Source organism: Lonchura striata, chromosome 9, assembly GCF_050655825.1.
Source record: "Lonchura striata isolate lonStrDom1 chromosome 9, ASM5065582v1, whole genome shotgun sequence".
Classification (NCBI taxonomy): domain Eukaryota; kingdom Metazoa; phylum Chordata; class Aves; order Passeriformes; family Estrildidae; genus Lonchura; species Lonchura striata.
Window position 1 is genome coordinate 4,783,104 of NC_140711.1, and position 12,381 is coordinate 4,795,484.

General features: G+C 45.1%; 1 long non-coding RNA gene across 1 annotated transcript; it reads left to right on the forward strand.

Moving 5' to 3' along the window:
* Positions 1-1,137: 1,137 nt before the first annotated feature.
* Positions 1,138-3,476, forward strand: LOC116183979 (uncharacterized). The gene is made up of 3 exons (XR_004148696.2): positions 1,138-1,287; positions 2,666-2,806; positions 3,231-3,476. It is a non-coding gene; the product is annotated as an uncharacterized LOC116183979 (long non-coding RNA).
* The last annotated feature ends 8,905 nt before the right edge of the window (positions 3,477-12,381 follow it).

The window sequence follows — 12,381 nt, forward strand, 5'->3', positions numbered from 1 at the left end:
GTTCAAGGAGCATCTTTTAGTCCAATTCCCTCTGCATGTCCAATTCCAGCTCTGGCATGTGCTGGGGTAGCTGTTGGACTTGATAATCTTAGAGGTCTTCATCAACCTAAACAATTCAATGAATTCATTTCAACAGCAACTGAACAGTTTCAAGCAGGTGAAGTGTGAAATTTGCAGAATTGAGTAGGACAGGAAATGTACCTGGGAGAAGTTCAGCTGATGGTGCCAGGACTTTTCACCCGCCAAGGAGCCGCTCCTGCCATTGCTCCAGTTCCTCCCTCTCCCGATGCAAAGGTCAGGAGAGAGAAGAGCCTCGGGATCCTCGCAGGGGTGGCTGCCGGGGTCTTTCGGAGCCGCCTACCGAGCTGGGTCTGTCTGGGAGCATTCAGGGCCGTTTGCCACCTCCGGCTTGAATTCTCAGGGTGCCCAAAGCCCTCGGCGGTGCCGGGCCGGTGCCGGGGAGATGCCGGGGCTGTACCGGTGCCGGTGCTGGTGCCGGTGCCGGGGCTGTGCCAGGGCAGTGCCGGTGCCGGGGCAGTGTCGGTACCAGGGCAGTACCGGGGCTGTGTCGGGGCAGTACCAGGGCTGTAACGGGGCTGTACCGGTACCGGAGCAGTGCCGGAGCAGTGCCGGGCTGTACCGGGACGGTGCCGGGGTGGTGCCGGGGCAGTACCGGGACAGTGCCGGGGCTGTGCCAGGGCTGTACCGGGGCGGTACCAGGGTGGTGCCGGTGTCAGGGCTGTGCCAGGGCGGGCCGGTGCCGGTGCTGGTGCCGGGGCGATGCCGGGGCTGTACCGGTGCCGGGGCAGTGCCGGGCTGTATCAGGGCGGTGCTGGGGCGGTGCCGATGCCAGGGCTGTACCGGGGCTGTACCGGGGCAGTACCGGGGCGATGCCAGTGCCAGGGCAGTACTGGGGCGGTGCCGGGGCGGTGCTGGGGCAGTACCGGGGCGGTGCCGGTACCGGGGCGGTACTGGGGCGGCGCCGGGGCGGTACCGGGGCAGTGCCGGGGCTGTACCGGGGCGGTGCCGGGGCTGTACCGGGGCAGTACCGGGGCAGTGCCGGGGCTGTACCGGGGCAGTGCCGGGGCAGTGCCGGGCGGTGCCGGTGCCGGGGCTGTACCAGGGCTGTACCGGGGCGGTGCCGGTGCCGGGGCTCTCTGCTGCCATCTCCTGCCGCTCCCGGCCCCGAGACCGGCCCCGCCTGGAGGAGCCCGGAGAGCCCCAGCAAAAGCATCCCCAGCGGTACCGATTACCGACATCCTTAGGGCAATAACCAACCGGGGCATGGTAATGTCGCTGAGTCAGAAGGAGCTCTGGCTTTTTTAAATTTAAATTATTTTCGTTTAATTTAAATTAAATTTAAATTGGTTTAATTTTATTTAAATTCTTTTAAATTCAATTTTATTTTATTTTAATTTATTTTAATAATAATTAATTTTATTTTAATAATAATTTATTTAATTAACAATATTAAATTATTACTTTTTTGTTTTCATAATTTAAATTATTATACTATAACAAATTAAAATATAATAAATATAATTAAATCAATACAATTTAATAATTTTTTTTTTTTTCCAGTACGCTCTTAAGTTGCCCCGCTGGAAGAGTAATTTCCAGCCGTACCTGTAGCTATGTGTAAGAGCACAAGGAGATGATGTACTGGCAGATAGGGGAGAAGCTGCTGTATTTCCACAGCCTTGAATGACACCTGGTTCCTGATGCCCTGGGCTTAGTGACCCCCAAGAAAACATTACATTTAGCGTAAAACTGTTTTTAAAACTTCCAAAATTATAAGATAAAACTAAAATTATGAATGTATAATTTAAATAGAAGTGTAGAATATCACATAGTATAAAACTTAGTTTAAAGTTTTAAAATATAATCATATAAAACAAAATAAAATTTTTAAAACAGAAACTAATCCTTCTTCACCTTCTTCTTCATAAGTTTAAGAAATATTGTACAATTAAATAAAAAAGTCCACATTACAAACCACAAGTAGTGAGTTATTAAGTTTAAAGTAAAAATAATTTCAGTATCATTTCTTAATTAAAGAGGTTATCCTTTAAAAGCCTTATAAAAAATACATCTCCACTTTTAGTTTGTTAAAGTACTGTAAAACTCCCAATTTGTGAAACTGTAATATAAATAAAAACTAATAAACATCTAAATCCAAACAAAAAATACCATCTCACACATTTAATCCCAACCCCAACAAAAAGAAGACATAAAACTCAATATTTAGTGTTTGTTTGAGGAGTTCCATGGAGTTACCTGCAGGTGAATGCTGGCAGCCAGCCCTGGCTGCAGCACACATGGAAACTGTGGCACCACCAGCACCTAAAAAACAGGCAAAGGACTTTTCCAAGGCTATTGCAGGGTTATATAAACATACAATGTAAATATTTTGTTATCATATTTACCCAGATTACCCAATAATATCCGTGCTGTAACTCTGTAAATTGTGTTTATTTACACTTGCATGCTGAACCAGCAGAGAGGCTTGCAGCATTGCTGTGGTTACTGAAGGATGATATTATTTTTCCTCTGTTATTGGGAAAAAAGCCAGAATCGTTCCCCTCCCTTCTCCCCCTACAGTGTAGAGTTGTGAGAGACTTGAGTCCTCTCTATTGCTTACATTGACCAAATTTCTTGTATTCAGGAAAAAAAGTTGGGTTCCAGCTTTAGGAGGAAAACTCTTTTACCAAAAAATCTACTCAGCAAAGCAGAGTTAAGCAGCTGAAAAACTGAAAAGCAACAGCAAAGGACTGAAAAGTACCACCCAGAGAAAAAGTTTGTTATGGTGACTTTTTTTTTTTTTTTATGTATAGTGTTTTTACTATTAATGGATGGATGGATAGACTGCTTTTAGGATTTATTTTTTTTTAAGGATGTTCTTCTAAGAGGAGAGAAAAATAATAGTTCAGATTTTTTTTTTTTGGGACCACAGTCCCCCCCTATTTTCCCCTGGGGCCGGGGGTTTAAGAATAGAGTTTTGTTTTGTTTTGGTTTTTTTTTTTTTAGGATAGGGGGCACTACTATAAACTTTTTAACTTTTGTTTGTTTGTTTTACTTTTGTTTGGTTTTTTTTTAGTTGAAGCAGGTTTTTTGGTTTATTGGCATCTCTTTAAAATATAGGTTTTTTTGGAGGAGAAGATTGATTTAGCTGGTGGTTATTAAGAAAAAAGTTTAGCTAAAAGCTACTTTTTTTTTTTTTTTTAATTTAGAATTTGAAAGAGGGAAAGAGGTTAACAGCAAGGAATGAGGAATGCCGAGCAGCAGGAGAGCCATGAAGCAAAATGAGTGTGAGTGTCCAGCAGCAGTGGGGCAAGAAGCAGAGAGTGGATGGGAGAAAAGAGCAAGCAGTGCACCTGGAAACACACCCTGCCCTCAATTCCTTCTCTCTTTGCTGAGTGTGGGTGAAGGATTGGGATGACTTCCTCCTGGTTATAAAAATTGTTCTTGTTTCCTGACTGAGGTCTATTTTTTAAACAGGAATTAGTTGGCTAAAATAGAGTAAGGAGGGCTACTACACAGGACCTATACAGCAAAATTTATCCTTTTACCAGCTAGGATAGTGTATCAGTACAAGCAGCTTGTCGTCAGCTACCTTTGGTTAGGTGTTTGTGAGTCCTGTCAAAGCACAGCCTGGCTGTGAGAAAGCTCATTGGACCCAGGAAGAGCAAATTTATGAGTTTTACTGCACTTGAATACACACTTTGCTTCCTTTGTGCCATTATTTTGTGACACTGGTCACTGAAGGGCTTCTGGACATAAGCATGATGTGGTAAACTTAACTGAAAGTTCTTTGAAAAGTGTTTTATGCCATCATAGTTTTAAATCTCAGTTGCAGGGCACAATTGTACTAAAACCCTCCTGTAAGGGTTTATGCTCTTACTGCCAAACCTGGGACATGAAAATTGTAGGACCTCAGATAACTGCCCTGTAAAACAGGAATACAAAACCAGCCAGGGAAGGGGCAGTGGAGCCTTAAGATTTAAAACATATTTCTTGTATGTTCCTCTCATAAGAGGGAAGGGAAGGGAAGGGAAGGGAAGGGAAGGGAAGGGAAGGGAAGGGAAGGGAAGGGAAGGGAAGGGAAGGGAAGGGAAGGGAAGGGAAGGGAAGGGAAGGGAAGGGAAGGGAAGGGAAGGGAAGGGAAGGGAAGGGAAGGGAAGGGAAGGGAAGGGAAGGGAAGGGAAGGGAAGGGAAGGGAAGGGAAGGGAAGGGAAGGGAAGGGAAGGGAAGGGAAGGGAAGGGAAGGGAAGGGAAGGGAAGGGAAGGGAAGGGAAGGGAAGGGGAAATGCAGAATTTCACCCTAATTTCTTGGTTCTCAGTGCACATTTGCAAACTGGAAGACAGTTTGCCATTAGGTACAGATAAGCTCAGCAGTATGGTCCTTGTCAAGTGCAGGAGGCAGCACTGACCCTGTTCTGGGCAGACCCCCAGCATGGAAACTGCTCACAGACGTCATGTTTGGAGATGCTTGCACCACAAACTCATCAGTGAACAAAAGGGTACCTCAGTCTAAAGTATAAAATATTGTAACCATTAACTGAGACACTGAAAAATGCTGTGACCTGCAGTGGCTGGTGCTGCTGCAGTGTTAATTGTACCACAATTAATGCCTCGTGTTTCTGCTGCAAAGGCCTGAGCTTTTTGCAGGCTCAGTTTTCAGTGTCCCAAGGATGTTTTTCTTATGGTGTAAAGTCACAGAAGAGCATCAAATCTATCCTGGTGAAAGGTCTAAAGAACAAGTCTGATGAGAAGAGCTGAGGAAGCTGAGGAAGTGGCTTGAAGTAGCCTCAATAAAAAGAGGCTTGGGGAAACCTTCTTATTCTCTTACATTTACCTGCAAGGAGGTTGTAGTGAGGGGACAGTCAGTCTCTTTTCCCAAATAAGTGATAGGACAAGAGGAAATTACCTCAAGTTGCACCAGGGGAAGTTTAGATTGGATATTAGGAAAAATTTCTTCACTGAGAGGATGGTCAGGCATTGGAACAGGATGCCCAGGACAGTGGTGAAGTCACCATCTCAGGGGGGTTTAAAGGATGTGTAGATGTGACACTTGGAGTGGTTTAGTGACAGGCATGGCAGTGCTGGGGTAACTGTTGGACTTGATAATCTTAGAGGTCTTCATCAACCTAAACAATTCTATGATTCTTCTCAATAACAATTGAACAGTTTTAAGCAGGTAAAGTCACTCTGAAATTTGCAGAATTAAGGACAGAAAATGTATCTGGGAGAAGTTCAGCTTAATTTTGAGATTAGTTTCAGTTTCCCCAAAATCACCATATTTTGTCAAGACAAGAAGAAATAAAAGTCAGTGGCATTGAGTTGAATAGGATTAATATTTTCTCTGGTTTTCTCTTGCTGTACTGATTGCTGAGGGTAGAGCTGGGCTTTTTGATGGGAATCCAGATTTGCATTTGAAGCTCAAGCAAATTCTGCCTAGCTAGTAATTAAGTTTAAAGCTAAGCTCTGTAGGCATGTGATTTGGATTTACCATTAGAAAATGTACCAGAAAATCTTCCAAACATGTTATAACACTTTCTCTACTTGGTAAGGCTTACAGAGTTAACTGGAAGATAATCCCGTAATATTTAAGAAATTACATTCTGTTTGTGCTTTTGGATCATTGCTGCCGGGAGATTTTAGTCCTGAAGATAGACTGGACAATCTGATTTATTCAAGCACTGAATTTGGGGGTTTGGTGATCACTGGATTATTATGAATCAACCCCATGAGGAGAGGAGCATTCCAAGTGTGCTGCACCATCTCAGAGAACCTGACATGAAGGTGTGATTATTGCAATTAGGTTTGATGATGATCATGCTTGATGATCAAGTTCTTCTACTTGCATTTTCTCTCTTCTCACCTTCTTCTTCAGTCTCTGGGATATTGACTTGGAATTTAAACTAGTATTTTTAGCAAAACATAGTCTGTATATGGAAAAGGCAACAATCTTACCCTTGTCTAGTTTAGTTTTCTCTCTTCTTTTCACTTTCTCTCTCCTTCCTATTTCTTTTAATTGCCTTTCCTTTCTTGCTGGCATATAAAATGCCTCCAGTGATTTAATGAAGGGATGCCAGGGCTACCCAACCCCTCTGCCAGGACACCAATCACAATCCTCTAAGTCAGACAGCCTTTCAAGCTCTGGGCAGATCTTTTCAACATTAAGTGGAAACTTGCTTCCACAAAAAAGACACAGTATTATTAGAAGCACAGTAGTAGGTGCCCTTTAATATCTACAGTAATGGACTTACAAACAAAAATGAGATTTGTGATGATTTATTGACTGAAGAAGTAGTGAAACAAAAGAAAAGCTGGCAAGAGCCTCAGGAAATACTCTGATGTAAAGTATAAGATGGGCACAGTTAGAAGAATATTTACGTTTTCTTGATAGAAAAGCCTACTCCAGCATATATTCAGCCACTTTTTACTGGGAGAATACAGAAGTTTTTCCAAGGGCACTGTGCCATTGCTGTGATTTCATCAAAGCTGACGGTGAGTTACAGCCTGCCTTCTCTCAAAAAACATGATGCAGGAAACTGCATTCCATTACTGAGGCTGGGGCTATGTACAGAAAGACCAAGCAGGATTATGAACCTATGCAGGAAATCAGTAAGGAAGAGATAAATAAATATCTGTATAAAAAAACCCAACTTTTTACCCACGTCACTGGTGCCATGTTGATGTTCTCACCTCTACATCCACCATTCAGCATCTCTGATGTTTGGAAAAGTTGTTGTGAAAATGCTGTTTGTTTTTCATTGCTCCCCCAAGGTTTCCAGAAGTGTGCTCAGAAAATCACTCCCCACCTACAGAGAAATCCCTCTCTTCTGAGCTCAAAGGAACAGGATGTTCTGTGGGAATCCAGGGCTTCCCTCTGGCTGCCCTGGCAGCTCTGGGACCCTGGCAGGGGTCAGGAACCCCCCTGGACAGAGCCCCCAGAGACACTGGCTGTGATCTCTGTCCATGGAAAAGAGTTTTCAATCTTACAGGGTGAATTACCAGCTCTGAGTGTTTGATATAAATAATAATTAAGTGTGGCACAGGTGCAAAAGTAAAATTTTAGGATTCTAGATAAGGGGTCCAAAGGAGACAAGATGGAGGAAATTGGTTGTGCCTTGTCCTTTTTCTCCTTCTTCATGCCCTCCATGTTTCACTGTGGTGTTGGCATTTTTCTGTTGGTTCAGGCTGGGGACACACTGTCCAACGTAGGTGACAGATATTGGCACGTTATTGTAAATGCAGCCCAGGGAGTTTCTGGTATTGAATGTTTGTCACATCCCACTGAGGGCAGAGCCCCACACGCTGCCCTGCAGGACAGAGCTGGGCAGGGCAGCAGAACATGTGAGAGATAAACAGAATAAACAACCTGGAAACAGCACAGACCAATTATGGCTTCTGCTTTGGCAGGGGGCTGACAGACAGAGACTTTCTACAACCTCGGGATCATCAATAGCTCAGATTCCGACAATGTTCCTCTGAGTATTATGGAGACTTCAGTCTTTTCCAAACTCTTAAAAACTTGGTTTGAAATATGTTTTCCCCATATCCTTCTGACAACTAATCATTCCCCTGTGATGCCAGGAGGGACCTGCCTATTCTCTGCTGAGCTCACCCCAGCAGCGGAATGGATGGCCACGGGTCAGAAACAGCAGGAGCTGAGGAGATGTGCTCTCAGGGAATAAACCAGAACCTTCACAAGACCTCTGTGCTGTCTGCAACCCCTGGCCAGTGCCACAAGCTCCATTTCCCCTTCTGAAGGCATTTGGTTGGAATAACTCCCCAGCTCTGCTCAGATGGCAAGGTTAGATCCATGCCTGTGGTGCAGAACCGTGCAGGTGGAGGAAGAGATAACACAAATCTACACGTCAAGCTTGGAATGGAGAATCCGTTCATCATCAATACAGCATCACAGTAAAAATGTCCTTCTGTCTCTCTCTTGCTTGCCTCATCTGTTTGTCTTTATTTTCTTTCTCCCTCTGTTCTGAACCAAGCAAGAAGAGAGGTGGGTGCAGGCCCCAAATCCTTAGTGGGCTGTTGAAATAAGGATCTCTAACTAAAGGGATTGCTTCTTTGAAGTGCTGCAACATCAAGAGTTCCAGCAAAGCTGTCCTCACACTCTAGGAAATAATTCCTCCACGCTCTAGAATTCAAGGAAGAAGGAAAAAGTTCCGTTTCCCTTGACTGCACAGACATGATTGCAGCAGGTATGAAGTCAAGGCTGGCTCCCACTATACATCCTGTCATATGGATTTACTGCTAATGCACTTCTTGCCTCCCCTCAGTGGTGGGATAAGACATTTGCAAACATGGCATGATGAGTTAACAGGAATATTTCCAAATTCCTTCTTTCGAGAAAACCATTTTTCCTCTCATAAACTTTATAACCCCGCTCTAAGCTATCCTGTGTGAGAATTTGATGGCATCAATTCCTAACAAATTCAGATGCTGGGTTACAGACTGGTCAAGGCAAAGGTAGATGGTACTCCTGGGTTATTTGTACTGCAGGTGAGGCTGCCAGTGAGTTTGAATCAGAACTTGATAAACATGCTAAGAGCCACCAGGGTTTTCTATTGCTAATTACAACTTTCCTCTGTGCAAGGTCCCCTTCAGCCTCTGAGACTGGTATTGCAAGGCCCTGAGTGGGGCTGGCCTGAGAATTTTCATGGTCTGTGCTGGGAATCCCACAGAGAATGTGGGGGATGCTTTTCAGCTTTTGGCTGCTAAAACCATTAGCCTGGATGAAGGGATTGTTTTTGTTTTGTCCCTGCCAAATATGGTAGCCAAGCAAAGTCAAAGGACGCTAAGTTTAGGAACATCTTTAACTACACATCCATCACTGCTCTTTTTGATTGGATTATTGCTTTTTTCATCAAAAAACCTCTCAGAAATCACCTACCTCTTCCAAACAGTCTTGGTTTCACTTTTGTGTTGCAGCAGTATGAGGCTGAATGGTTAGCAGAAACACTGTGCTCTGTAGAGATGGAAAGGATGATTTTATATAGGAAAAACGTGTGGGGCACAGTGTGGTCACTTCACTGCTGCAAAATCTGCTGGCTGTAAAGATTCTGCCTGTGGTGGAAGGATTTTCTGTCAGCAGACTTCTCAAATAAATATCCATTGCTTTGCTGGAGGACCTTTCCTGTACATCCAGTCATTTGAAAATGAAAGAGCTATATTGCAAGTGCAGATGGTACCTTCCAGCACAGCTGCTTCTAATTTTATATTCCTTGGGCAGCACACCATCCAACACTGTTGAATTATTTTCATTTTCCTTCTCCTGGAAGAGACTGCAAAGAGCATGCAGTGGGTGACAGAGGAGGCTGGGTGGTCCTTTCCAGAGTGCAGCATCAGAGACCACTGTGGTCAGAGCCAAATGAGGCTGGGCAGGCTGTGGTGGAATGCACAGGTATTCAAGGTTTCACCAGTCTCTGTCTTGAGCATCTCCTTTGCTACTCTGAGGCTTCAGTCAGAGGGGTCTGGGAAAGGGGCAGCTCAGGCCTTTGAGATACTGTCCAGAAGAGTTCGTGCAGAGTAGATTTGATGATGTTCTCCTCAGAGGGAATGCAGCCATTGGAAGGAAGCTCTGCTGGTGACCTTATCGCTCTCTACAGCTCCTGAAGGGAGGCTGCAGACAGGTGGGGTCGATCTCTTCCACCAGGCAGCACTGGCAGAACAAGAAGACACAGCCTCAAGCTACGTCAGGGAAGGTTTAGGTTGGATATTTGGAAAATTTTTTTCACTGAAAGAATAATAAAATATGGAATTGTCTTCCTAGGGAGGTGGTGGAATCACCATCTCTGGATGTGTTTAAAAAAAGACTGGACTTGGCACTTGGTGCTATAGTCTAGTTGTGGTGTTAGAGCATGGGTTGGACTTGATCTTAGAGGTCTCTTCCAACCTCATTACTCTGTGATTCTGTGATTCTGTGCTCTTCTTCCCTTTCACCACCGGGAGGAGCTGGAGAATGGGCTCCCCAATGCCCCGCTGCCTTCAGGGAGCTGCGGGATGCGGTGGGAGCAGGGATGCGGTGGGAGCAGGGATGTGGTGGGAGCAGGGATGCGGTGGGAGCAGGGATGCGGTGGGAGCAGGGATGCCTGGGAACGTGCCAGGGCAGGGGGGCTCTGTGTGTGCAGGGTAAAGTTCCCTGCATGCACATTTTCCCCCTGCACTGCTCCCTTGGTGCATTGGGGAAAGATTCTCCTTTCAGGTCAAGGATCTCTCTTCAAATAGCACATTGCACTGGATTAGGTGCTGAGAACAGCCAGAAGCCAACCTACACCAAGTGGTATGGACATTTCAGAGGCATGTCACTAAAAGGAATGAGTCCCACAGACTCCAGTTTCTTCATGGTGGGAAAAGGCCATTCTTTATTCACATAACTCCTTTTTATACAGTTTTACAGACCTCCTGTGTGACCCCAATTGGATAGTAGCTTTCTTGCTAATTAATCTATTGGTTAGTAAAAGGTATTTTTCTTGTCCATCAAATCTCTCTATTCTTAAATTGGTTACATATTTTCTTCATTGGTTCTCATGGGATAGATTTCATGTTTCTGTATGTGCTAGTTGTTTTTCACCCAGGAATAGACTGTTGTGTTAAGGAGCTGTTCACACCAGGATTGTTCTCACATGGGAATTTGTAAAGTACTAGCTCCACTTACAAGAAATATCAGGCCACTGATCTAACAGAGCAGGCCTGATTTTAGGAGGCCTTTCTTTTTAATTTTTCTAACTTACTGCAACAATGCCAAAGCCATCCAAAAGCAAAATTTTGCCTCCAGTCAAGAGGCAAATGCATGCTCAGGCCTCCAGCCTGATCAGATGTCTGATTTGGTGTTCCTGCCCACCTGGCAGGCACAACTGCTCCCTGTACAGTGGGCAAGAGCCCTGCAGAGAAGGGAGACAAGATGTTGAGACATTTTCCAAAATGTCCTGGCTCACTTGTCTTCTGAGCTGAGGGCAGTGAAGAGGTTCTGAGACTAGAAGTTTAAAAAGCAAAATAAGGGTTGAAGAGTGTGGTAGGTGTGGACTCTTCCCTCTCAAGACAGTAACTGGCAGTAATGATGGGCACATCTGTGGCTGGGATAAATCGGCTGACCTGGGTTGTAAAATGTGGTTTGGAGGTGAGTATTCTATTGCCATATGTCAGAGGTGGGGCAGGTCTCTCCTGTTCTTTGGGCAGTTTTTTCTCTATCTCTCCCACAGCCAATCCTCCCTCCAGGAGATCTCTGCTGTCCATGGCCACCGAGTGTCCCTTCATGGCTGAGAAAATTCCATCATCCATGGGGAGATGCTGTGCCCAGGGGAGGAGCCAAACATTCCTACCTGGATCCAATCTGACCTGGGAACAGCACAGCAGCCTCTGCCCCCTGCATTCCCAGAGGAGCAGCTTTCTTCCCCCTGCATTCCCAGAGGAGCAGCTTCCTTCCCCCTGCATTCCCAGAGGAGCAGCTTCCTTCCCCCTGCATTCCCAGAGGAGCCCAGGCCCATCTCCCCCAGCCCTGGAGCTCCAGAGGAAAACTCCCCCCTTGTGCAGGATCCTGCTCCAGCAGAAGCACAGCTGGCACTGCAGGAGGCTGAGCCACCCTGGGATGGGGCTGAGCCACCTCCCTGACCCACAGGGGGTCAGATCCTATTCAGACTCTGGCATTGGTGTTTTGTATTACTGCATTTTTTATTTTATTTGTATTTTCTCCTCTAATAAATAGCTGTTACTAGTACTCCTATATCCTTACTTGAAAGCCCCTTAATTTCAAAATTATAGTAATTTGTAAAGAGGAGGTTTATATTTTCCACTTCAGGAAAAGCTCCTGCCTTCCTTAGCAGACACCTGTCTTTCCAAACCAAGACATCAGCCCAGTAATTCTTCCTAGCTGGCATCTTTTTAAGTTTGCAGAATTATTTCTGTGCAGGATGAATGAAATCCATGGTAACTTTGATCTTTGGCTCGGGGCACAGATGACATTGTGCAGCCCCTCCAAAGCTGCCTGGAGATCAGGCAGTCACCTGTACCTCACTCCAGCCTCTCATGGAACAGGCCAAGGAACACAGATGCTTTCAGCTGTGGGAAGAAGAATGGAAGAGTGCCAAGTGCGTTTTCCTGAGCTACAATTTGCTTATGAAACTATAGTGTCCTTTTGTCTGTCTGCCCTGAAGGTTTGTCAGGCAGCACAGAGGACTGCTTCCCAGGAACAGTATGAGTTTATGCTAAAACTTTGAAAAGCTAGAACAGTTCATCAATGTCCACCTCTACTTGGATACTGAGAGACTATTGTAAATGCAGATAAACCCAGTGGGAAGAAATGATGATGTCTGACTCAATTCAGAAGGCTGAATTGTTTTTTATTATAACTATAGTAAAATA